Source organism: Mauremys mutica, chromosome 5 (genome assembly GCF_020497125.1).
Source record: "Mauremys mutica isolate MM-2020 ecotype Southern chromosome 5, ASM2049712v1, whole genome shotgun sequence".
Taxonomy (NCBI): Eukaryota; Metazoa; Chordata; order Testudines; family Geoemydidae; genus Mauremys; species Mauremys mutica.
Genome location: NC_059076.1, coordinates 23,673,091 through 23,686,057, shown reverse-complemented (window position 1 = coordinate 23,686,057; position 12,967 = coordinate 23,673,091). Strand labels below are relative to the sequence as shown.

Here is a 12,967-nt window from a genome sequence, read left to right as displayed (position 1 = left end):
AGAGGAGATGTGTACTTGGCTTTTGACTTGGCAAAGGCTAAGCCAGAGGACCTGCTTGGGGTATATGAGATGTATGGGAAATGTATTTGTGCCCATCAGAATAAAAATGCAATAACATAACACATATTCTATTTTCCAAAAAAGGGGATTAATTATGACAGGTTGGCAGAAGGACACCATAAAAATCTGGCATCAGAAGACATTGGCAGTTAGTCTGGATTAAAAAAAAACTATTTTTAAAGACATAAGGTCATAGGCACTAATTATTTTTGCTGGCTCTCAAGTGATTCATGTAATGTTTAACAAAGTTACATATGGATCTTGCAATTGGATTTATGTGGGAGGAGCCCCATCGAAGGCAATAACACATCGGTGTCCAAATGAATCCAGTTGCAGAACTGGGACTTTACAACAGTCATATATGATTTTCCCCCACGTGTATTCAATAGGGAATACTGCAGATATTATCATCTCCTACGCGCAAAGGAGAAAATAGCAAAGATATTAATGACTGCCACTGTATTCTCCTTGATTAATGTGGACTGGAAAGTGAAAACCTGAGAGACACAAAAAGAGACTTTGGATCACTGTTTAGAATTATTTTTAGTTGATTTTGGAGTCTCATCCTAAAAGGTGCTGAGTGCTTCCTGTGAAGTACTGGGTATCTTCCCCACTCAGTGAAGTCAATGGACATTGGGGGTGAGAGCATCTTCAAGGTGCAGCTAGCAGTTTTCAAAATTGTGTCCTTAGATCATTGGGGCATTTCCAGTTTTATGATGGTATCAAGGAGTCATCGTCAATTTTTATCAATTGCTGTTGCTGTTTTCTCTGACTTTTCTTAAGGTACATGATGGTTAATTCAACTATTTATCAAACCTCAGGGGCCCAATCCAATGTCCATTACATTCACTGGGAGTGTTTCTGAAGTCAATGAACAAGAGATCAGATTCAGTATTTAGTTCATTAATCAACTGGAAAACAGTAAAAAATAATTACAAAGGAACAATGTAATACTATGGTTGATTGCAGCTCTCTTTTTTCATCAACAAGCAGGATGCTACAGTCATGTCTTTTTGCCTATTTGTAACAATCCATTTAAAAAACATAAATCCCAAACTTTTTTCAACACGACTCTTACTGTGGTGCTTTCATCTGGCCATGTCAAAGTCACTGTTGTTAGTGTCTGATTGTTCTTTTTCAGCGGATAGCCAGAGAATATTAAAAAAAACCAAACATTTCACTGTCCAAATGTTCATTAAAATCATCTGAAGATATGAGAAAAAAGATTGTTGATTGTTTGGATCTCCACTCAAAGCCCAAGGCAAACTGTGACATAGACCTGCTGTTTTAAATCATTGGAAATTGCCCCCTCTCCCCCCAAAAAAGTTAATTTATTGTGACCCTTTTAAAGCCAGTATTACTCTAGTTTGTTTGGGGGTGGAGAAGGGAGTTTTTTGTCAGGTGACTTGGGACGGGGGGAGGGGGAAATACAGTGTATAAATTAATTCCCAAGATATTTATTTGTTAATCAATCTGAACAAAAGAATAATAATAAGAATTTTCAGTGTCAGAAAGCTGGATTGTGTGTGTGTCTGAGATTCTTTTTTTTCCCCTGCTCTATTTGGTAACTGTTTGAATAGGCAGGTCCAGTCAACCTTCTCGATACAGTAAGTCCCTGAAAAGCACTTAGGCAGCAGCAGCAGAAACCTCATCAAAAGCCTTCTTGACAAAACTTTTCTTGCAGTGCCTTAGAGCCTTTCTGACAACATTAAGTCTTCCAGCTGGGGTCTCCCTCTATAGAAATATAAATCATTATTTCTTTGTAATTGCTAAAGGGAATGGCTATTGTATTTGGTTTGCTGTAGGTCCATGATGCTGTCTCATTTGTAGCTTGGAACAGGAACCCACAATTGTACTGGTACAATAAACACAGAAGATTGAGAGCTGCTGGCATGTTTGAAGAAAAGGCAGGTTTAAATATCTCGGCATCCCAAAGCAGAATAATCATTGAATTGGGTCTATTAAAGCCTGCATGGAAATTAAAGAACATGGAGGACAGATTGTAGACTAATTGATGTTTATTATTAATGAGCTATTTGTAGGTGACTTTGCAAAAAGTCCTAAATTCTACATAGATGTCAAGGTAATATTCTCATCCCAAGGGCTATGGGTGTATGCACATGCCTTCAGTTAGTGTTAATGGAAGTTATGCATCAAATTAGAATACGTCTCCCAGATTTATTACCAAATGTAATAACCAAAACTAGGCGATTTCATGAGAAAGAAATCCAGCTTTTGACATATTTCCAGCCTGAGTTGCAGACCAAAATGTTTCAGAAAATGTGTCAAATCCTGAGGTTCTTCCTCAGTTTTTACTCTTAATTAAGTCAGTAGGAGTTTGCTTGAGTAAGGACTTTATTTAAAAAAAAGAGGAAGGACCTTAGGATATAGCCAAGTCTGAACCCTTGGAAGCTGTGAAAACTAGACAGAACCTTTGAAACCTCTTGTGGTTCCTAAACTCTGACTAATAATGTCTACAAAATCTCATAAGATTTCAGTACAATGATAGGAACTGCACTTTGTGCACTATGTAATGGAAGCAAAACATGAAACATTATGTGAACTCAGTTATTTTTAAATGAGAAATTGGCTTACAGAGATAAGACGGACTGAAACCCATACTGACATTACACAGACACACCCACACTCATTCCTTCAAGGATTCTTTGCTGAAATATTAATTCTCACTTGGGTTTTTTTTATTTCCCCCAGTGTAGGGACATTTATTTTCTACAGTAGGAAAGTGACACCGTTTATTTCTGGCATGAAAATGGCTCTAGTTTGGAGCGGGGTACGTGTGTGTGTGAGAGAGATTCCTGAAGAAGGTTGAAGCTGAAATATTACTATAGTTATGAATTGCTATATTGAATTGTTCAGGACCATAAGGTACTTTTTTTTTTTAAAAAAGGGTGGTGGGAGAACAAGATTCCAGCTTTGAAAAGCTTACAATCCAAGACAAGACTTAAGTGAGAAAAGAAGATGAAGATAGCAATAATAGGAACATGAGTTCAAACAGACTTATGGCTATCAACATGGAGAGCCAGATTTTCAAAAGTGACCAGCACTGACAACTGTGATCAGATTTTTTAGAAGAGTTCAGCTCCCATTTAAGCATTTAAAATGAAGTAGCCAATTTTGCAAATTACTCAGGCTCCAGCAGGTGCTACTGAGAATAATGAGTTAATAGATGGTGAAGTCTTAAAAAATCTGGCCTATGCAACATTTTTCTTTGATGAATTTATCTGTCTGGTTATGGATCGTAAATATATTTACTTCTACAGGAATATACAGTAGAAACTCAGAGTTGCGAACACATCGGGAATGGAGGTTGTTTGTAACTCTGAAATGTTCGTAACTCTGAACAAAACAATATGGTTGTACTTTCAAAAGTTTACAATTGATATTGACTTAATACAGCTTTGAAACTTTACTATGCAGAAGAAAAATGCTGTTTTCCTTTTTTTTAGCAGTTCACATTTAACACAGTCCTGTACTCTGTGTGTGTGTGTGTGTGTGTATGTATTTATTTTATGTCCTTTGGTCTCTGCTGCTGCCTGATTGTGGTGTATGGTTGACTGGTCAGTTTGTAACTCTGGTGTTCGCAACTCTGAGGTTCTACTGTACACACAGGAAATACCACATACATTATAGTGATCAGTGTGATCTAAAAAATACTGTTAGAAAAAGAAGTTGCCATCTATAGTTCTTGAAAGATGCAATGAGAAGTTCTGTGTTTAGATATTGAGCGAGACTTATGTAATTACGGTTTGTTAGTGGGTGAGGTTAGCATTGTGAATGACAGGTTCTGATAAGCGTTTTTTGTAAGAAATTATCTGTTCTTACCTTTGATGCAATTTCATGTTCAAAATTTATTGCTGATATTTCTATTTGTTCAGTGTAGTATTTTTCTTTTTAAAGACGCCTTTTGTTTAAAAGATCAGTAGCCATGAGACTTTAGCAAGAGGAGAATCAGAGAATTTCAAAATGGCTGGCATGTTTCTCAAACTTGATCATGGGGTGGGTGTTGACTTTTATTGTTTGGATTTTATCTATTTATTAGCGGAGTTGGCTTGTGCATGCATCAATTTGAATTTGTATCCAGACACAAGCTTGGATAGGGGTTTTGGTTAGGGTGGGGACGGTCTGAGTTTCAGTAGTATTTTCCTCACAAAATAGGTCATCTGGCTCCAATAGACATCAGTGAAATTTGCATCCATATAGATGCTTGACCATTAACATTATTTTAACTTTTTGGACTCAATATATGTATATTCCATACATGTTTAGTTTACAGTCAGTGATACACATGATATGCATATATGTGCAGACTCAGAGCTAAGGCTACGATTTAGTCATGGAGATCATGGCAGTCACAGATTCTGTGAGTTTACTGGACCTCTGTGACTTCTTGGGGTTCAGCTGTCAAAAGCTGAAGCTGGGGCTGGAGCCAAAGCTGTGGCTGTGACTGGAGCCGTGCTCCCCTGCCCCGCATTGGGGGCTGCAACCGGTGCCATGTGCCCAGCCCCACAGCTTCTGCCAGAGGCTGCAGCCAGGGCCGTGCACTGTGCTCCTGCCCCATGGTGTGGGCTGCAGCAGGGGCCATGCGCCCCTGCCCCAGAGCTTCCACCAGGGGCTCAACTTGGGCCATGTGCCTCTGCCCGCAGTGCAGGTGGCACCCCTGCCCCACGTTGGGGGCTGCAGCCATGGCTGTGCACCCCTGCCCCACGTTGGGGGCTGCAGCCAGGGCCGTGCACCCCTGCCCCACGTTGGGGGCTGCAGCCATGGTCGTGCACCCCTGCCCCACGTTGGGGGCTGCAGCCATGGTCGTGCACCCCTGCCCCATGTTGGGGGCTGCAGCCATGGTCGTGCACCCCTGCCCCACGTTGGGGGCTGCAGCCATGGTCGTGCACCCCTGCCCCATGTTGGGGGCTGCATCCGGAGCCGTGCACCCATGCCTGCTTCTGCCGCACATAGGGGGCTGCAGCTGGGGCTGTGTGCCCCTACCCTGTGGCTTCCACAGGGGTCTGAAACTGGGGCCGTATGCCTCTGCCCCATGGCTTGTATGGTTATTTTTAGTAAAAGTAATGCACAGGCCAGGGGCTCCGTGAATTTTTGTTGTTTGCCTATGACCGTTCCGTGACTTTTACTAAAAATAACCGTGACAAAATCTTAGCCTTACTCATAGCCAATTCCTATGTGCAATCCAAGTAAGTGGTTTGTACAGAGGGAAATCTCTGCATCTGGATTATCCCCAATAGCCTCATAAATGGCAGTGGAGATAATCTCTGGTTGTTTTTACAACACCAGCTTTAGAGGTTTGGGGATAGTGGATCTACGTAGTGCTGGCTCCACCCAAACTTCCCTTGTCCACTTGCCAAGACTTTTCTGCACTGAAGCAGGTGGAACCCCCTGGAGCCTGAACCCTCTGTAGGACATAGCAGTCTGGTCTGGGTGAACCCTCCATATGTTGCCTGCCCCCCTGCATAGCAGGCTCTCACCAAAATAGAACACGAGGGAGTGAATCGCGGAGGAAACTGATTAGTGAGTTCCTAATTTAGAATGGAGAGTATTTAAAAAAAATTTTTTTCGCACATCTTGCTGGGGTTTCATTTAGGACCAAGGTATTATTTCTTTCTTTCATTTAGGGTTTCCTTTACAGCAACACTGGGTTTAATTAGCCTTGGTGTTTGCACTGTGAGATATTTCAAAGAAACATTACAATTACAGCTTATCTTTTTATAAGAATCAAATAATATGAATCTTAACAGATCCATTCTCCGTTTTCTCCTAGAAGATCATGGTTATCTCTTACTTCTGGAGAGAGCCATTTCCCCATATAAACAGGGGAGACTTCACAAGTAATTTAATCAAGTGGCGGTATAAACCAGAAAGGACAGTATCTAACTGACTGTGCATTAATCGTAAAGCTAAGTGGGCAAGAAATTGTATCTATTTGCAGTATTTAAGTGCTAGATGTTTTTCAAGACACTATAAAAACTAGCACTACAATGCAAAGTGTCCGGTCTGCCTTTTAGCCAGGGTCCCATGTTGGGGGGCAGATAGCGAGAGAGGTGCGCTCTCACAGCAGAAGCTCCAGAAGGCACAGTGGCTGAAGCGGGAGGATGACTTGGAGCTCTAGGAACACCAATGTTCTACCCTTCCAAGGAGAGCATGCCCACTCCCCTCTGCACTGGCAAGCTCAATATATCTATATTGATTTGTGCAAATTCTTGTCATGTTTTCTAATCTCAGTAATTAAGAGCTAGATTTTCAAAGGTATTTAAGTATCTGCTGATGCAGATGGACATCTTCAGGGATGTTTCAGTCCAATCTACTCAGGTACTCTTTAAAATCCCACTTGGTGCCTATCTGCTGCATAGGCAGCTAAATACTATTGAAAATCTAGCCATTAATGCCTATATGTGTCCATATATAGAACCGAACACTTCAGCTTGCAGAGCTCAGATCATCTAGGTGCTGGGTTGAGAAGCACTTTCTGTGTTTTAAATTGCTTGCTTTGCACTAGCTTTTTTGTGAGCCTCAGAGGTATATATGGGCCTGATTCTCCACTCCATGACTCTGTTGTAACTTTATTAATGTTAACAGAGTTAGGCTGGTATAACAGAGTGGAGTTTCACAAACTGTATATAGAAGGGATATAGGTAAAACATTGATTGTCAAGGCAAGTAGGTACTTTAATTACCAAAATTAGTACACAAAACAAGAATTTACCACGGATTATAAATTGTTTCATTTTTGATTAATAAATGCATAGCCATATTATATATTAATATTGTGGAGAGAGGGGCTATTGAAAGAGGAAATAATTAAAATACGCTTGGATATAACCTCTGTGGCTCACAAAAAAAAGCAAGTTCAAGGCAAGCAGTTTAAAACAATACAGAAAGTGGTTCTAAACCCAACAGTTAGATGACCTGAGCTCTGCAAGCTGAAGAGTTGGGTTTAGACTACTTTTCATTGTATTTGGTTAAGTGTGTATTGGTTTAAATTGCTTGGCCCAGATGCTTTGCAAATTTACTCCCATTGTGATGATTTTTTTCTAAGAGCTATAGATATACATTCAAGTACTCACTACTGCAGCTTCTTGTGACTCACTAATGGACCAATCCCGAAGTCTTTCCACAGGAAAAGCCTCCCCCTGAAGCCAATGGAAGCTTTTCCATTGAGTGTTGTAAGGTGGGCGTGCCAAGTGCTAAGAAACACCTTTGGGCTAGATTGAGCATATACAATGTGCCTTGTTTAAGAGGTGCTACATGAGGTGCAGCTGCACGGGCCCAGGAGCAGCACAGGAAAGGAATCGTGCCATCTTCTCCTTCCTTGCTTCAGGCTGGGAGTAACAAACTACTGGCCCCTTTCCAGATTACATCCCCCCATGTCAGCTCAGTTATGCTGGTAGGCACTTTGGAGGGGCAGATCCAAATCTCTGCACACTAGTTTGGGGTGAAATAGTGAATATGCAGAATGTGCTTAGCCCTCGGAGCCTGGAACCACGCTCTGGAGAAAACACAGGGTGTGAGGCGTGACCCTCTCCCCCTTATGCCTGTGTGTGGTTGTGTAGGCAGGGCCACAATCAGGCCTTTTGTTAGTCTTGCGGGTCTACTGTGGATAAACTGTGACTGTGTTTAACTAAGGTGAACATCATCTTTTCTGAATTCCCAGCAGGTGACTGCTTTGAAGTACCTTGCTGAATCGAGGACTGAAAGTAGAATATGGTCTCATGCTAGATTTGTTGGTATCCTGACAAATGTACATGCTAGAATTCACCATGATTAATATTAAACTCAGAAGCTCTAAATTAAAATTTTGTGTTTCTCTCAAATTCCCTTAGACTTTGTTCTCAGTTGCAGAGCGGGGAGATATAATTACTATATATCTATGAATGTATAGTATATGTAGAAAGAAAGAGAGAGAGCTAGCTCTAAACCTGCTAGGAAATCTGCAGCATTAATACTGTACCAATAAAATAAATTTGCATGCATCAAATCACTTGATAAAATTTATAATAATTTTTATAGTGCAGGTGTAAATTTTTATAGGGTGAGTGTACTGAAACATTTTTTATTTTATGTAACTTTCTAACATATTTTTAAGAGGGATTTATTGAGGGAAAACTATCAAAGCAAGCTGTCTGAAGTCCTTTGCTTGATTGGAACGCAATTATTCAGCTCAGAGGTAAATGCAGTCTGCTCACAGACTTAGTGTAGCCAAAGCATCATATAATCACCTGGGGAATCATTTGCACTGTGCTGCTTGGGAAGCATCCAAACAGTCTGCAAATGAGGTAATGGAGTTCATAGATGGCACTAGTCCACAGAAGGAATGGATTGGAGATATAACATTTTATTTATTCATGTTTAAACTATATAGTCTTGTCATGTATCCCTTCCATGCAATAGGAAATATACCTGATGCACCATAATCTGACACCACACAAATCCTGTGGCACTTGGGAAATTCAGTGAGTCATGTATATTTTTAAATTGGAGTGACTCCAATGCACATTTCCATCCCAAGAAATTATTTTGTCATGATCATGGTAGTGTTAGGGAAGCCTCCAAAGACAGGTGCTGAGTAAGGCTTGAGAACACTCAGTACCTTCCAGAAAGTGCCGAGTCCTTTGCTGAATCAGCCTCCTAAGGTCTTATTTACCCCTGGCCAGAGAGCCAACACAGGTCTCTTTTGTAGACTTTCTTGAGTAGGGCATAGGCCAGATGCTGGCCCTCTGTCCATGAGGGAATTTAATCTCAGTGATTATTTACAGTCCGAAAAGTGTCTCTTTACTTCAAGCCCCAGTAGATCAGCAAATAGGTATATATGGGCAAACCTCAAAAGGTTCAGAGTTCAGATGCATTTTGAATAAGCATCTAAACATTTAGACACTTCTATGAACTATCTGAATCACTTGAGTCTGTAGAATTGGGCTGGAAATCTAATAGCAGCTTTTTTGCAGGATTTTTAGTAGATCTGCTTCACTTTCCATCCAGAGCCACCAGACGAACAGCTGTTCTCACACTATTCTGTTGCTTCCATTTACAGATCAGGAAACAGAAATAGACAACAAGGTACACAAACCTTTCTGACTCCTATCATTGCCATGAGGCAATCAATTAATGTTTGTATTGTTTATATAGGACTAGTGTTGTGTATGGTGTTTCAACGGCATAAAACAAGGCATGGCTTCTGCTCAGAAGACCTTATCTTCTAAGGGCTTGAGCCTATATGATGTTGAGCACATGCTATCATATGCTGAAGGTCCTCAACTCAATGGGAGTTGAGGGTGCTTGATATCTCACAGGAGGCATTGAGCATCTTGTAGGATTGGATCCTAATTAATACAGATAACTCAATAACTATATCATGGGGGAAGGAACCAGGGCCGGCTCCAGACCCCAGCGCGCCAAGCGCGCGCTTGGGGCGGCATTTTGCCGGCAGGGCGGCAAGCGGGTCCGGCGGACCTTCCGCAGTCATGCCTGCGGGAGGTCCACCGGAGCCGCGGGTCCAGCGGACCTCCCGCAGGCATGACTGCGGAGGGTCCGTTGGTCCCGCAGCTCGGGTGGACCTCCCGCAGGCATGACTGCGGATGCTTCACCGGAGCAGCGGGACCAGCGAACCCTCCGCAGCTGTGGGAGATCCACTGGAGTCGCGGGACCAGCAAACCCTCCGCAGTCATGCCTGCGGGAGGTCGGCTGGTTCCGCGGCTCCGGTGCACCTCCCGCAGGCATGACTGCTTGGGGCGGCCAAATTCCTAGAGCCGCCCCTGGAAGGAACTGATGAGAGGGAGAGGCAATTATACAATCGGAGAGGAACACAGGCTGCTAGGAGATCAGTATCTTACATGGGAAGCAGATTGTAGAAGTATTTTTTGATTTTGTATATTACTTTTTTGTTAATTTTCCCATGTTTTGTTTCTGTGTCTATTATTAATGTTTAAAGAAATAGCGAGGTGACAGAAAAGGAGCAGGCTGTAGTGGGAAGATACCCAGGAAAAGTGAGGTTAGAAGGAAGAGAGCAAAGTAATTTGAGTGGCAAGAAGTAGGATGCTGTTCCAGACATAGAGGAAAGTATGAAAAAGGCACAGGGTTGTTGGGAGAAGGGAATGGAGGGTACATTATGGGGAGAGGGGTGAGCAGAGTGGAGGGATCAGGAAAGAATGAGAGCAAAGATATAAGCAAGGACAGACCTATGTGGAGCCTTGAGGTTGAGGACTAAGAGTTTGAACTTGATTAAGTAAGAGATTGGGAGCCAGTGAAGAGATTCAAGAAGGGCAGGAGAGGAAGACATGTGAGGTTAACCCTTTAAAGGGCTTGAGTTTGCATTCATGCCTATAAAAGGGCTCTGGTTTGGAGAGCAGCAGGAAAGCGGTTCTTATTATTTTCTAAACCAATTCGCCCATTCCCACAAAATATCAAATGCCCACTTCCCCTGAGGGCATTGCCTTTCCAGCTCAGTGAGTTGGGCTCTGTGGTGCAGTGGGAGCTGACCCAACACACTGCAGAATTACAGCTGTTAAAATGATTTTCCTCTTTAGTTGTATTAAAAAAACAACTACTACCAGGTACTGTGTTGTGATTACAACATGTGAATACATACTTATGGCATCTATCTTGAGATGTACCAGAGTTGCTATCAGCCAGTCCCACTCTACTGAGGACTGTCCTGGTTTTTCCCTTTGAAAGTTTCAAGTAAACAGCTGGATTCAGTTCTGTAGCTGGGACCATAGCCTCCAATAAGCATGAAGAGCTGGAGAAGTATTTCCCAGCAGAACTCCTTCAAAGAAACTCCCTTTAAAATGGACTTGGAGAAGTGAACTTAGTGCACTGACAAGCATATTCAGACTTCCTTGGGTTGTTCTCAGAGTTCACACCTCAGCACTTGTGTGAAATAGGTTTGGGCTGTTACATATTCTGGGCTGTATATATGCAAATGAGCATAGCAAGCATCACATTTTGCCTCAGAAATCCCACAACCAGCTGTGCTACAACAAGTAGCTATTCAGAGCAGGGCAGTCTGTTTCCAGTTCTCAGTGGACAGGTATCGGCATAGAAACTATCACAAATGGGACTAACCTGGCCATCTTGGCCGAGGTGAAAAGGTAGAGTATAAAGCTGCCTCTTCTCCCTTTGTAGTGGTTCCTCTCTAGGTCAGAGCTAAGGCACAGTGGCATGGCAATGTGGGGAAAGATTGCACAGCTGCTGCCTGTTGTGGATAAACACAGGACTCCTGGATCTGAGACTGTAGTGGGGATAGCTTTTGTGAACATGACATTGACATTCTCTCCTCTCATCAGTTTTAGCCGGTGTAACTCCATTTTATTCAGTGGAGTTAGTCTTGATTAACACAAGACTAAATTAAATTTAGGATTAAGATTTAGATCTCTCTACTACATGTTTGTATGGAGCCTAGAACCAGAGAGCGTTGATTCCTAATTAGGGCTTCTGGGCACTATTGTAATATAAATAACAATGAGGTCTTTAGCCTCAAGCTCCTTACTGTTATTAAACGTATGCAGTGACAAATTTGGGGTCTTATTAGGGATTTTAAAATCTGTTTGTTAAAGAGAGAAAGGAAGCGAGAGATTGCATATTTTTCTCTGCAGTCATTGGGTCAAATCCCAAGGTTCTTACCCAGTCCGTATGGCATTGGAAATCTTATAAGAATTTGCTTCACAAAACTTCACAAGTAAAGTAGAATGCAAGGAATTCTTCCATTGCTGCCTTATAGTATGAAAAGAGTTTATAATTAAACCATTAGATGTTTTTCCATAGAAATAATTTTTAACTAATATTTTGCAACAATAATATCATGAGACAGAAATTTCTTAAGATAATAAATATATTAGTAATGGTTGGACACACAACTATTTGCTCTATTTTTTCCTGATATTCTATATAACATTTAGCTTGTGATGGAAGCAGCAGTAATTAGTTCTTCTGGGTATGCTTATTGCTACCAAGCAAGTAGCCATTTTTGGTGCTGATAAAGCTTCTCATCTGCTAAGTACAACAACAGGGAACTAGAACTACAGTCAGGATTAAGATTTCCACAGTAAGTACATTTTCCTTAGAAACCAAATCCACTTTAAGCCACTGCTACAAAATCAGGGTTGGCCTGGAATCTTAAGAAGGAGTGAAAGCAAACAACATGACATTGGTCTCTCCCCACACAGATCCTGCACAGCAAAAACCAGTCTTTCTCTCTGGTATGGAATATCATAGAAAGAAGTTGGCACATGCAGTTCAGTTTCAAGGCTTGCTAGCTTGTGTGTTTGTGCCGTATGATGTTAACAGCTCATCCTCACTGGCAATAGCAGGGAGGAGGAGAGCACCAATTTAATTACACGTTAGACTTCAAGGCCCTAATTCTGATATCCTTGATATCAGTGAAAATCATGAGTAACTTCCTTGAAACCAATTTGGATGCATCAATATCCACAGGAGGGGACTCAGGCCTCTGGTTTGCTCTGAATTACAGTCCAGAATGGCCAGCTTAGTGCTTTGTATCAGAGCTGTTCCATTTTAAAGTTAGCATTTCCTATCATGTAGAATGAAAATCTTATGAGTTTCTCAGGACACCCATTCTGAACTAGCTGCTTTGTTGAGATTCAATAGAAGCGAGCCAACAGACTCCAAAGCATGCATTATTGAAACTGAATGATCTCAACACATTTTATTCACATTTCTGAATGAGAGGTGGATATGTTTTGTCAAGACCAAGCTTTCTTTTGTGGCTGTTGGCAGTTCAGATTTAAAAATATGCATGGATCTCCTGTAGTTGAAAGGATGAAAGGGAAGTGATTTGCATATCCCCAATGAATACGAAGACCAGCATTCATTTACAGCGCAAACTAGTATGATCCTAAATAATGAAAGCAAATGAGAACTTTAAA

General features: G+C 41.6%; 1 protein-coding gene across 8 annotated transcripts in view; it reads left to right on the top strand.

Moving 5' to 3' along the window:
• The window catches only part of MAPK10 (mitogen-activated protein kinase 10), a 255,588-nt gene that overhangs the window by 190,726 nt on the left and 51,895 nt on the right, over positions 1-12,967 (top strand). The gene's annotated exons all lie outside the window — the stretch shown is intronic.